Below are 13,512 nucleotides of genomic sequence, written 5' to 3' on the forward strand. Positions count from 1 at the left end.
TAAATGCGCCTCAAAAGCCACTTTTACTCGCAATCTAAGAACTACGAATGGCTTGATTCCCACAAAGGGATACGTAGGCAGCCCAAAAGAAAAAGGGGTCCAGCCGAAATAAAAAAAAATATACAAACCTCGTCCCCGAGGAATCGATCTCCGAAGCAGACGATCACTTAAGCGATGCCGACACGAGCATGCCCCGGCATCTCGAACAAACGTATCGGTACTCGTATCCCACGTTGGATATGTCCTGATCAGACACGTATTCACGGGAGTCGACCGGGGAGTCGACCGTGTTGCGATTTAAACCAACACGGCCGAGACAATGACTCCAACTCACCCTGTAATTTACTAAAGTAAAGTTTGGCCCACCGAACGCTTGAAAATTACGCTAGGGTCGATTTGTAACCGTCAACATCGAGGACTTATAATTAAACTCAAATGACGAACGATCGCGAGTCAAAGAAATCGACCAAGACAAAGTCATAACGAGCTTAACACCACAACAATTCGATATCTCGAATAACGTTTATACTAAACAAACAGTCACTTCAAATCTTGAGAAATCATGCATTTGATAGACAAGTACAATAAAAGATAAACAGTTAATACGATTCGAAGAGTCAGAAATAACAGAGGAAAAACAAGGTAGAAGCCTCGAAAGGCAAAAGTCTAAGAGACAACAACACAAGTCCTCCGGGACTCAAAAGAAAACAACAAACAAAGAAAAGACTAAGCTTCCCGATCGCTCTCGTGATCGTTGAGGACGGAGAGCTCCGAAGCCCTGACGCTTGACTCACGAGCAGCCGGAGAAGCATGCACTTCGTCTGATCTCGGCACGATCTCTGGATCGGCCAAAGGACCTTCAAGAAGAAGCGTCGGGTCTTCGCGCCGCTCTTCAGTCGGATGGGTAAGCGGAACGTGAAGACTCGCTGCAGTGTTGCATTGAGTTTTTAGTGTTGCATTGAGTTTATCATTTGATCGTGCATTATCTCTCCACTCATCTGGTTTTGGTATTAATGTCCTCAAATTAACAGTCATGCTAAAGCATGAAAAGAGTACCATAGCTTCTGTTTCTTTTTCTTGTTTGTTGTTATTTTCTGTGTTGTGTTGTGTTTATTACAATAGTTAATTTCTGTGTTGTGTTTATTCAGAATATAGCTGCTGGCAAATAGGAAGAAGGTACGCTCTGCTTTTCATCACTAGGCAAACTCGCATACTCGAAGGTAGAACTAGAAGATGATGGTTCAGTTTCGGAAGTGGACAAGGACATCAGTCTATTGAAGCACGGTCAGTCTCATCTCTTTTGTTCTCTTTGATGTAAATGATGAGACAGGTGTGTGATTGTTCAGTTGCTAGTTGTGTAAAGCAGTGTCAAGATAGCTTAAAGAACGGGAAAATCAGTAGGTTGACGGTTTGGTTAGCTGAATTGTTGGGTCCAATGTTTATCTTCTCATCACAATGTTTCACAATTTTGTTTTTTTAAGATAGCCTAAGTTTATCTTCTCATCACAATGTTTCATAATTTTTTTTAAGAACCCCTAATTAAGAAACTTCTATTGGAGCACAAAATTTAAGGGTCTCTTAGCTAAAGTTCTTAACTACCAAATATTACTAAAAAACTCATTAAGAGCCCCAAATGGGGTTTGTAGGGTTAATGATGCTCTAAGAGCTTCTGCGTATGGGGTTCCACAAAAATTGTGGACCCCACAAATACTTATACATATATATATATATATATATATATATATATATATATATATATATATATATACACATTATACATATTTTAAAAGCTCCAATTGGAAGAATCCCATTGGAGGTGCTCATACATATTTTAAGAGCTCCAATGAAAAGAACCCCCATTGGAGGTGCTCTTAGAAGCTTGAAGATCTCGAGGGTTCTTACGTGTGAAGAGCTTTCCTTGCCTGAATTAGAATCCAAACCGGAAAAGTAGCTATGCTTTTTAATCTCAGCTTATGATGAACATACAAAAATCAAACCGAAGAGGGAAAAAGAGGAAGATTAAGCACATGAGTAGAGATTATATTAGATGAGGCGACTTTGTCCACTGTATTTCTTATTACACTCTTATGCATATAGTACCATTTTCTTAGTAAAGAATCTAGACAAAACCTCAATCTACAGCTAGGTGGCCGAGTTTCATCCTTAAGACTGACAGCAAATACAGTAGCTCACATATTGTGTTCAATATTTGCAAAAGAAATAAACAGTAGTAATGTAAGAACCACCTTGTAGAAAATAGATGACGGTTTGAAGGAGAAAGAGCAAGACTTCTCATTATTTTCGAATGTGGCCACTTGGTAGCTTAGCTATAGTACAACTTTCAAATGTGGGACACAAAGAGGTCCTACCTGTAATTGGTATCAATTATCTATATATAATAACAATAACAAGTTAACGAATCTAATTTTGTTCTTCTATGACATCAACATTTTTTTATAGGGAAAAAGAAGTTTGATCTAACGTTTGAGTTTATCCTTACTTTTAATCTAACGGACATGATTTATTTTGATCACAAAATCTTATGTCATCTAATTGTTTCAACAGATCGACGCACCTTTTAACAGTGACCTCTTTTGATAATGAAACAACACACCCTTTAAACTGATTAATAGATTGAAGAACTGGTTTCAGCCGTTGTTTTTTCTGAGAACGCTTCTCAATCCAAGTCCCAATGAAAAGTTTTGGTTCATCATCATGATCTGCTCTAGCCTGCCAATTCAACGGCTACAATTGATGTCTAATAGATCTCGCCGCGAATCTAAACCACCACCGCCGTCTCCGTTGATGACGAGAAACCGACGTTATAAAGTTGATCAGAGAGAAGAGTAAAAAGTAGAAGAAGAAAGTTGTGGCGGTGACAACGCTGCCATGGACGGAATTGAAAAGCTAAAAGTTCAGAAAATAAGATACAGAGGATAGATCATGTCATCTGATGTTGAGGCTCAACTACGACGCCAATTCGGAAGTTTCGTCTGTTAAAGCTTCGCTTGGGTCGGAAGCTACCGTAGCAGATGTCAGTGTATGTCTTTCTCTAATCATATTCCTCTCTCGCCGTTGAAAATCTGTTTGCTTTTCTAAATTAGTTTTATATTAATTTCCCGTACTAGGTGTAGAGATATGTTTGATTTAACAAAAGTTTCCGAACGTAGAGATGTGATGTTTTTAGATGTCAGTGAGTAGATTGCATAGATGGTAGATGTATGCACAGGATAAGACGGTTAACTGGTTCAAACTAATTATCCATTCCTTGTTTCACATATATGTTCTTTTTAATCTCTTGCATTTCTCAACTTCGGTTATTTGTCTGATTAGGCTGGTTCCATATCAATGGCAAGAGAATCTAGATATCTATTGAATATTTATACGCTGTAGTCCGAGTAGGCTTTTTCTTGTGAATGTGATTGTATTACAGATCCAGCATGACCCCTGGGACAGTACCGATCATCCTTGCTGGTAGGTTCAAGGGAAAGAGAGTTATTTTTTTTGAACCAACTACCCTCTGTTTTTCTTTTTTTTGTGCCCGGTGAGTTTTTCTAATTCTGCCGCGTTCTATTATCCATCTTAGGCATCCACTACTTGTGTCACCTGATATGTTCCTATTTTTGTAATTGGCCCTTCAAGATCAATGATTGCCACAAACTGAAAGTCTCTGATGTTAGCCTCGATAAATTTGATGATCAGTATTTTGGAAAGGTAGCCGAGAAGTAGACCAAGAAGGGAGAAGGAGAGTCCGATGGAGCCGTGGATTTATATCTTTTAATTATACTTTCCTTTTATTATTCTCAGATTGTAAACAGTACAAACATGAGCACAAATCCTAAGCAAATTGCTTAAAGATCCAAACAGACAGCATAAAAACCCAAAGGCAAAAGACAAATAAGTCTACGATTTATACTACTCAAGTTTATTGTTTTCTGCTCCACTTCAATCTCAAGCTCTCCCTTGTACTTCTTCACTTGTTTCCTCTTCCTCTACTGTGCTGCCTTCCTCTCGTGTCCGTACGTATACACTCCAAGGTCTATCAGAGTTTTCGAGGCAGAGAGAAAGGCAATAATCTTCTTTGGTAAATATGTCAACTGTTTGACCAAAGACATAATACAACTCCTCTCTTAATTCTCAGAAAGTGCTTACACAAGGGAAAAAACGACCAGAAGGCTGTGGATGGAGCTTTGATCAAAGCCATTGAGGTAGTTTCAGAGTTGAATATTTGCCTTGGCACAAGGTTTTCATTGCACAAGGAATGGAGCCGCATAAGCTTGTTTTCTAGATTCTAAAAACCTTTTATGAGCATTTAGAGTATCTGTGCCCTCATGTGTTACTATTTTTTTGTTCTTGTCCACCTACCAAAGATATTTTGACTTGTACATTCTATATATCACATTTGGTATAAACAATCTATCTTATTTAATTTGAACTTTAAAGTAATATTTTTCAATAGATAATAATATTGTTATGTTGAAAACTCAGTGAATCTTCAACTAAACTGGGAGAGGACAAATAAATGAAATAGCTTTTTCCACAAATCTTTTGTTGTAATTAAATTGACACTGGTGTGGACACACATCGACATAGACATCAGACAAATTGGGCTAACCACCCGAAATTTACCATTATGTTTTTTTTTATGTGTAGCTCGAAATTTTAGACAAGCTTACAACCTGAAAGAAATATAATTACTAATAGATTTGGACCTTCGTGAGTGAGCAGAGCCGGTTTTGAGCACATACGTGAGAAACATCCTTTTGGGGCATACAATTTTTTTTTGTAGTTTTTAAGGCTAATTTTTTCTATAGTTGTTTGCAGGAGGAGATGTAGGGAATCTTTGTGGCTAGCGAGCAGTCTGTTACACGCTTCCCTTTTCTTTGTTCTCAAATAGTATAATTATTTACAGACTCCGACTTCTTTCGTCTTTGGAATTGTTATTTTTTCAAAAGTATTTGAACTGTTTTCGACTCGATTCTTATTGTGCATTTTAGTATACATTGGTTATAATTCCTAAATTCTTTTTCTACTTGAATCTAAAATAATGTCAATAGTTCTTCACGTTTGCAATCTTTGACGCATTGCTATCTAAATAAGAAAAATCTTCTTTTTCGGTTACATGTTTGTATTTGTTTCCAAATTCTATGATCATCTCTTTTCTCTTTTCAAACTTGTATGCATAAGTAATTATAAATGAGGCAGAATTGTTCAAGAAATGGCCAATTAAGTTTGAAATAGGAATTCTCTTTAAACTGAATGCTAAGGGAGACAAACGCTGGGAGAATAAAAATGTGTGAAGTGGTTTAAACAGATGATTATGTTGATAGATATTCCCAGAAACATATGAGTTTAGCTTTACGAACTTTCGATATACAAATAACTATTAGTCTTATTGAGGCATGGTAATTTGGTGTTTCAATTAGCACAGTGGACAGATATCATATTTATATGAATAATCTAATTGTTTTGAAGTTTAATACTTCTATATAATGACCCTAATAAGCTGTTTTCAGAAAAATAGTATGGATCAGAAACGCTCTCAGGCACAGTGTTCGAGTATGGTCCTTAAGTGCTGAACATTACACCACCCCGCAAGCTGACTTGGCAATAGATCTCTGCCTTTTCCTCTTGCATTTCAAATCTTATACCAATTTGAGTAATACCCTGCGGTCAAAAACTGAAGCTGTGGTTTTAACCGCTGTGTTCCTATCCTCACTCCGACGGAGGCTGGGCCTCTCCGCTCTTACCTCAGCTAGGAAGATGATGAACCGTGTCACCTCCGGAGCCGGTAGCTCTGCTAGCTCCATGTTCAGTCAACCTTAACAACTCGAACTAATGTAGAGTCGACGGAAACTCCTCTACGCCTCGAGCTTCTGGATTACCTACACGCTTCTACTACAACGGAAACGCCCTACTACTCTACAAACACAGCAACCCTCTGACGTCGACTACATAATCAACTTTAACATGTCTCCAAGGCGTCTAACAGCAGCTGAAAAGGGTAAAGGAGTGGCTCAGAATGCCTCGGATTCTACCTGTAAAAGAATCAGAGCACCTAGCTTTGACAACTCAGCCCTTATCCAAAGAAACCTACTCACACTCATCAGCAGAGCTACAAACCCAAAGTACCACGCTATTACACATCTGCTAGAAGAACTTCCACGCAACTGGACTCTGAAAGGACACGTCTCTGGCTCAGATCTGGGACATGACCGCTTCCAGTTTAGATTTGACAGAGAGGATGATATCCACGGCGTCTTAAACAACATACCTTATCAAATTAATGGCTGGATGGTGATCTTTCAAAGATGGGAGCCGGTTATCTCTTCAACCTTCCCGTCTCAATCCCTTTTTGGATTGATATCAAGGGTCTTCCCCTCCACCTTTGGCACGAGAAAGTTATTTACAACATTGGACTGGAGCTGGGAACCCTTGATGACTACATCATCTCCCAGACGTTCCTGCGAATGCGTGTATCTCTCAATGGCCTAAACCCCATCATCAAAGACACCATTGTCGACTTCGACACAGGTGAGGAAGCTCCAGTATCTCTTGAATATGAAGGAATCCAACAGAAGAAGTTATGCAGGAACTAGTAGATGTCTCTATATAGTACACCAACTGTGCTGATCCAGTGGAAAGAGAAGCTCATCGCCAACATGTCCTGCAGAGCAATGCGGAAGGCATCATGGAAGAAACGGCGGCTTCAATCATTGCAGTTGCCACTAGAGTAGCAAATGCTAGCACCCAACCGCCTCTTCTCCCTGCCCTGGAATGTCTATTCCCAAACGTAGAGGCAGACCTCCAAAAGAGAAAAAGCAATCTCCCAGACCAAAAATCTTAACTGGACTTCTCGTCAGCTCATTTTTCTCTAGCTAACCATGCAACACCAACCTCTAGACAAAATCGAACAAATTCATCAAATGTTGGGTCGATCCCTACGACCAGTAATGGCAGACCAGTGATGAAGAGCGTACCTGCAAGTGTGAAACCTCAGAAGGATTTTCACACCCAAGATCCTCCTCTTCCTTAGTTGTACTAAGCTGGAACTGTCGAGGGTTAGGGAATCCCAAGACAGTCCAGCGACTCAAAGATCTCCACAAGCTACACTCTTCGGATGTACTTTTCTTAATGGAGACGAAAAATCCCGACAGCTTTGTTCTTAATGAGCTACGAGACCTCTGCTACAACTCTCATTATCTGGTATCTCCACATGGTCATGGTGGAGGTGGTCTCTCTTTATTCTGGAACAGCTGCATTGACATTCAAATTGTTAGTTCACGACACAACTTTATCGACACAACTGCAGTTGTAAAGGTCCAGGCCTTTAACTGTACCTTCACCTATGGTGCACCTGATATGAGAAGAAGACAAGAGGTTTGGGATTCTCTGGCTGCGATCTCATCCTCAAGACCAGGACCCTGGTTCCTGACAGAAGATTTCAACGAAATGATGGAAAACTCAGAGAAATCAAGAGGAACTGATAGATCAGAGAACAACTTTGTGTTGAACTGAAGAGGAGATAGAGCTTGTACATTAATAAGTCAAGCTCTAGAAGATGTCCAGAAGAGTTCAATCAAGCTTCAGAAGTGTTCTGAAGTATCTATCTTGTGAAGTCAAGTCTAGGAGAGACTTAGACTGATCATGTGAAGTGTTTGGAGGAGTTAGAGAGAAGATGGCCTCAGGTGCAAAGATAGGGCGAACCAAGAAGAGGAATGGATCAACCAAAGAGGAAGGATAAGTGTTGTGCATAGTTAGGGCGAGTGTACGGACCAGACAGGCCGTACATCGACCGTACAACACCCGAGCCTCATCCATTCATCCGGTTAGCCAAAAGAAGAAGAATGCAAGGTGTGGGCGCAGCAGGATTCAAATCATGTGACTGTTGGAGTGAGATGGAAGCAAAGGAAGATACTTTAAGGATAAGAGTGGTCCAAGGGACAGGCTGGAAAGGGAAAGGTGCTTTACCTTTACAGCCTTATCTTCACAAAGACCCATCCTGGCCGTTTAATTCAAACTGAGCCAATCTCCACCTTCCAATCAGTCCACACATGCCAGCTTGCACCAGAACATCAAAGACCAGCTTTCTCTCATCCTAGCCATCCATTCTATCTTTTATTTACAGCCTTAGGATCTAGGTTTATGATTAGCATCTTGTAAGAGCATATATAAGCCATGTAATGGCGATTTGTATATGCTAAGGGAGTAAGGGGGAGTTCCCCTCTCCACTTCATGAATGATAAACTTGTTCTTGAATCTGAAACCCTAATCTCTAATCTCTTATTCTCCTAATCTCTCAGTCGCTTAATCTCTGTTCCTAAGTTTCTTACTCTCTCATAAACACTCTCATCAATCTCTCTTTCTAAATCACCTAGAGCAAGCTCTCATCTTTCTCCATTTGAGTTTATACACACACACATACACCCAGAGAAGAGAACTCTACAAATCTCATATGGTATCAGAGCGAGGTTCATCAGAACCTGAGCTGAAGCTTCCGCAAGACCACAGCTCACGCCTCAGCTCAAAACCAAACCATTGAAGCTTTCCCATCCAGTTCAGTCCCTTGTGAAGAAGAAGGCTGAAGCTTGGCGATTTCCCTTGGTTCCTCATCCTGTTCTCTACCTGCTCAAATGGAGATTATCCTTGGAGGCAAAGGTGTACGGAGAGGCCTAACTAACCTGACTCCAAAGCTCCTTGTCCAAGAGAAGTTTCACATCAGGCTACAAGATTATGGTGTCAAGAGTTTGGCGCCTATATGTTCTGAAGAAATGAGGGGTCTTTTGAGTTGATGGTACAAGATGGTGGCCATGAAATGAAGGAGAAGGAGGTGGGTGATGATCCAAACTCTCAGTTCCAACAACAGTCATGGCCGGTTTCACAAAATGTAAAAGGAATCAACCTGGTTCCTTGTTGTAACCGATTCTATAAACCATCTTGATAATGAGCTTGTGTTGTTGACTGGTTGTGATGTTGTGATGTGATTGAAAACCTGAAGATTGTTTAAAAGATTGCTGAATAAAATAAAATGAATTTAGAATCAGTCCCAGGATGCTCAAAGAGCTTTGCTTCTAGTAATCTCAGTCCTTGATGGTTCATCAGGTTTCCTAGTAATCCTAAAATCTTACTAGTTATACTAGGCTTACTAGCAGCAGTGTAAGCGCTTTTAAAAAAAATGTCTAGTAACTTATCAGTATTACTAGGATTACTAGATATGTTAATATGCTTAGCTCCGGTTCATAATGATGCTTGTTGTGATTGATTGAGTCTGCTTGCATACATGGATTGAAACCGAATTGAAAGTTGTTGCATATAGTCTTGTGGTTGTCTTACATTGAAGCATTAGATTTATGTCTAAATTGCTGAGTAAAGAAGCTTTAAAATTGCCTAAGTAGCTTGCATAAATCTGGAAAAGAAAGTGCTTGTGCTTAGAGAGGTTGCTTGCAAAGATAAAACTTGAAAATAACTTGTTTAATCTGTTGCAATGCTTGTGAGATTGGGAATCAAACTTGATGATTAATCAAGGATTGATCCCAATACTCTTGTGTATTATCTTTGCTGGAGTTTGAGTGGTGTTTCAGATTCACAAGAAGTGTTCTTTTCTCACCACCTATCCAAGACAAGAGGAAGACTTGATCCATTGTGTGGAGCAATGGGAAGGTGCTTGTGTGTAGAAGCCGGTTTAAGAAGCGCAGGCCATGAGGTTGTTGAGCTCCTGGTTCAAGACACACAAGAAGAAGAAGGTCACCACCTAAGTCATGAGGAAGGCCGGTGATCTGAGGGTACTTGAAGCTGAAGGCAAAAGGGTGGATCAGTGATTTAAGCGCAGCTGTTAGGGTGGTGTGCTTCTGGTCTTGAAGGTCATTGAGGCTCATTTCAAGCTTGAACCTATACTCAATTCAAGCTTGCGGTGGGGATTCAAATGAGCAACTTGAAGAGCCAAAGTTCAAGACCTATTTCCTCCTTATCATTAAAATAGAATGATAAGATGAAGCCCATTGTCAACAATCTGTGGAGAAGTCCACATCCTGCTCCAAAGAGGGTAGAGAGGATGTTGTGACAATGGAGAGGTGACTTGCGGTTCTGTCCATGGTGGTTTAGTCACCATAGCCTACACATCAGATGAGTGTAGAGAGGACAGTAGACATGCAAGGAAGAGCATCAACAGGAGGGGGATGCGATTTAGCTCAAGACCATTGCAAGCTAATCATGGAGTGATCCAGCCGAAGTGGAGGGAAGAAAAAAGCTACTCAAGAGCATTGCAAGCTGATCATGGAGTGATCCAGACGAAGTAGAGGGAAGAAGAAAGCTACTCAATAAGCTCCTGGTGTGAGATTCTTGGAGAGTGAGCTGAGGTATCTCCTCAGTGCAATGCTTGGAGAGTGAGCTGAGGTATCTCCTCAGTGCAATGGTGGTTAAGTGGGGCTGTAAGCATCAAGTCTGAAGAAGATGTAGGTGTTCCCACAAGGGTGATCATAGAGCTTAGTATGCGCTCACCTTCAAGCTTTGATCTTCTCTATACTCGGTCTCAAGCTTAAGGGGGAGTGTTGGTGAGCTTGCATGATACAAAAAGTATAAGATTTGTAGAGTTCGATTCTCTGTTTGTATGTGTGTGTGTATAAACTCCAATGGAGAAAGATGGGAGCTTGCTCTAGGTGATTTAGAAAGAGAGATTGATGAGAGTGTTTATGAGAGAACAAGAGACTTAGGAACATAGATTAAGAGACTGAGAGATTAGGAGAATAAGAGATTAGAGATTAGCGTTTCAGATTCAAGAACAAGTTTATCATTCATGAAGTGGAGAGGGGAAATCCGCCTTACTCCCTTAGTCGTTACAAAACGCCATCTAAGGCTTATATATGCCTTTACATGTCTCAAAAAATAAGCCTAGATCCTATGGACATAAATGCAAGATAGATTGGATGGCTAGGATGAGAGAAGGATGGTCTTTGATGTTCTGGTGCTAGCTGTAAAGGAGAGGCGTGTATGGACTTGATGGATGGCTTAGATGCTTCAGTTTGAATGAGCGGCCAAGATGGATCTGTGTGCGGATAAGGCTATAAAGGTAAATCACCTTTCCCTTTCCAGCCTGTCTCTTGGACCACCTTGATCCTGAGGTATATTCCTTTGCTTCCATCTCACTCCAACGGTCACATGATTTGAATCATGCCGCGCCCATTCTTCCTCTTTTGGCTAACCGGATGAATGGTCGATCTTCTGATGATGTACGGTCGATGTACGGCTAGGCTTGTCCGTACACTCGCCCTAAGTGTGCACATCACCCATTCTTCTTCCTGAGTCGATCCATTCCTCTTCTTGGTCCGCCCTATCTTTGCACCTGAAGCCATCTTCTCTCTAACTCTTCCAAACACTTCACATGATCAGTCTAAGTCTCTCCTAGACTTGACTTCACAAGATATATACTTCAGAATACTTCTGAAGCTTGATTAAACTCTTCTGGACATCTTCTAGAGTTTGCCCTATTAATGTACAAGCTCTATCTCCTCTTCAGTTCAACACTCCCCCTCAAGCTTGACTTTAGGAGATCCTAAGTCAAGCTTGGAACTCTGAAGAGTCTCCCTCATTAAAAACCTTACAAGGAAAACCTATTGGGATAAAATCTTTCAAGGGAAAAAGAGTAGAGATCTCCAAAGCCTAGGGATTGGCCAGTGAGCTCTTGTGCCTTAGAACCAGTGTGATTGGACACAAGAAGCTCTGGATCACGGCCTAAACAGGTGCCGCAACACTTCAAGGCTTGCGCACACTTCACCACACATTCTTGGACTCTTCTATAGAACCGGTTTAGTGTCTCCCCCTTTCACCGGACTTCATGCCATCTTGAAAGGCTAGGAGCAACTTGATCCTCTCCATTGAGTCTCCAAGTAAGGTACCTGATACATTATTCCACAAGTGTATCAGTACTTATCAAGTAACATAACTCAATCAATTCAAATTCAAATGATGCTTATAGATCGTCTTTAGTAAAACTAGTATTCCTGATAGATTATTAGATATGTTGTCGTGTAGTAACACTAGTATTCCTAATAGATTACTAGATATTCTTGAAGGAAGATGAATTGAAATGAGTTTAGGGAAACTTCCCTTTTTCTTTGGTGAGGAGTGACTGGATTGGCTCGTCACTTGAATCCCTCATACTGGGCTATTGCACCATCCTCATGGCAATACCAAGTCTTCTTGGAACTCTCCTTTTAGACCGGCCTGAGTCTTCCTTCTCTCGTGGCTTCTTGCCATCTCCATTAGGTAAGACAAGCCTAGCTCCTGCTCATTGAGTATCCAAGTACTTCCTTGTATAAATATTGATGGGTGGCTGCTCTTCACACACCACTTGAATCCTTCACTTGCCTTGTATAAATGGTGAGGAGTGGCTATTCTTCACACACCACTTGAATCCCTCACTTGTTGAGCTTAACAACTTCTTCTTATATCATGCAAGCTCACCAACACTCCCCTTCAAGCTTGAGACCAAGTATAGGGAAGATCCAAGCTTGAAATTGAGCGCATAATAAGCTCCATGATCACCCTTGTGGGAACACCTCCATCTTCTTCAGACTTGATGCTTACAAACCCACTTAACCACCATTGCACTGAGGAGATACCTCAGCTCACTCTCCAAGCATTGCACTGAGGAGATATCTCAGCTCACTCTCCAAGAATCTCACACCAGGAGCTTATTGAGTAGCTTTCTTCTTCCCTCTACTTCGTCTGGATCACTCCATGATCAACTTGCAATGCTCTTGAGTAGCTTTTTTCTTCCCTCCACTTCGGCTGGATCACTCCATGATTAGCTTGCAATGGTCTTGAGCTTAATTGCATCACCCTCCTGGTGATGCTCTTCCTTGCATGTCTACTGTCCTCTCTACACTCATCTGATGTGTAGGCTATGGTGACTAAACCACCACGGACAGAACCGCAAGTCACCTCTCCATTGTCACTACATCCTCTCTACCCTCTTTGGAGCAGGCTGTGGACTTCTCCACGGATTGTTGGCAATGGGCTTCATCTTATCATTCTCTTGTAATGATAAGGAGGAAACATGTCTTGAACTTTGGCTATTCAGGTTGCTCATTTGAATCCCCACCGCAAGCTTGAATTGAGTATAGGTTCAAGCTTGAAATGAGCCTTAATGAACTTCAAGACCAGGAGCACACCACCCAAACAGCTGCGCTTAAATCACTGATCCACCCTTTAGCCTTCAGCTTCAAGTACCCTCAGATCACCGGCCTTCCTCATGACTTAGGTGGTGACCTTCTTCTTCTTGTGTGTCTTGAACAAGGAGCTCAACAACCTCGTGGCCTGCGCTTCTTAAACCGGCTTCTGCACACAAGCACCTTCCCATTGCTCCACACAATGGATCAAGTCTTCTTCTTGTGTGTCTTTAACCAGGAGCTCAACAACCTCGTCGCATGCGCTTCTTAAACTGGCTTCTACACACAAGTATATTCCCATTACTCCACACAATGGATCAAGTCTTCCTCTTGTCTTGGATAGGTT

The sequence above is a fragment of the Brassica oleracea genome, chromosome C4, assembly GCF_000695525.1.
Source record: "Brassica oleracea var. oleracea cultivar TO1000 chromosome C4, BOL, whole genome shotgun sequence".
Classification (NCBI taxonomy): Eukaryota; Viridiplantae; Streptophyta; class Magnoliopsida; order Brassicales; family Brassicaceae; genus Brassica; species Brassica oleracea.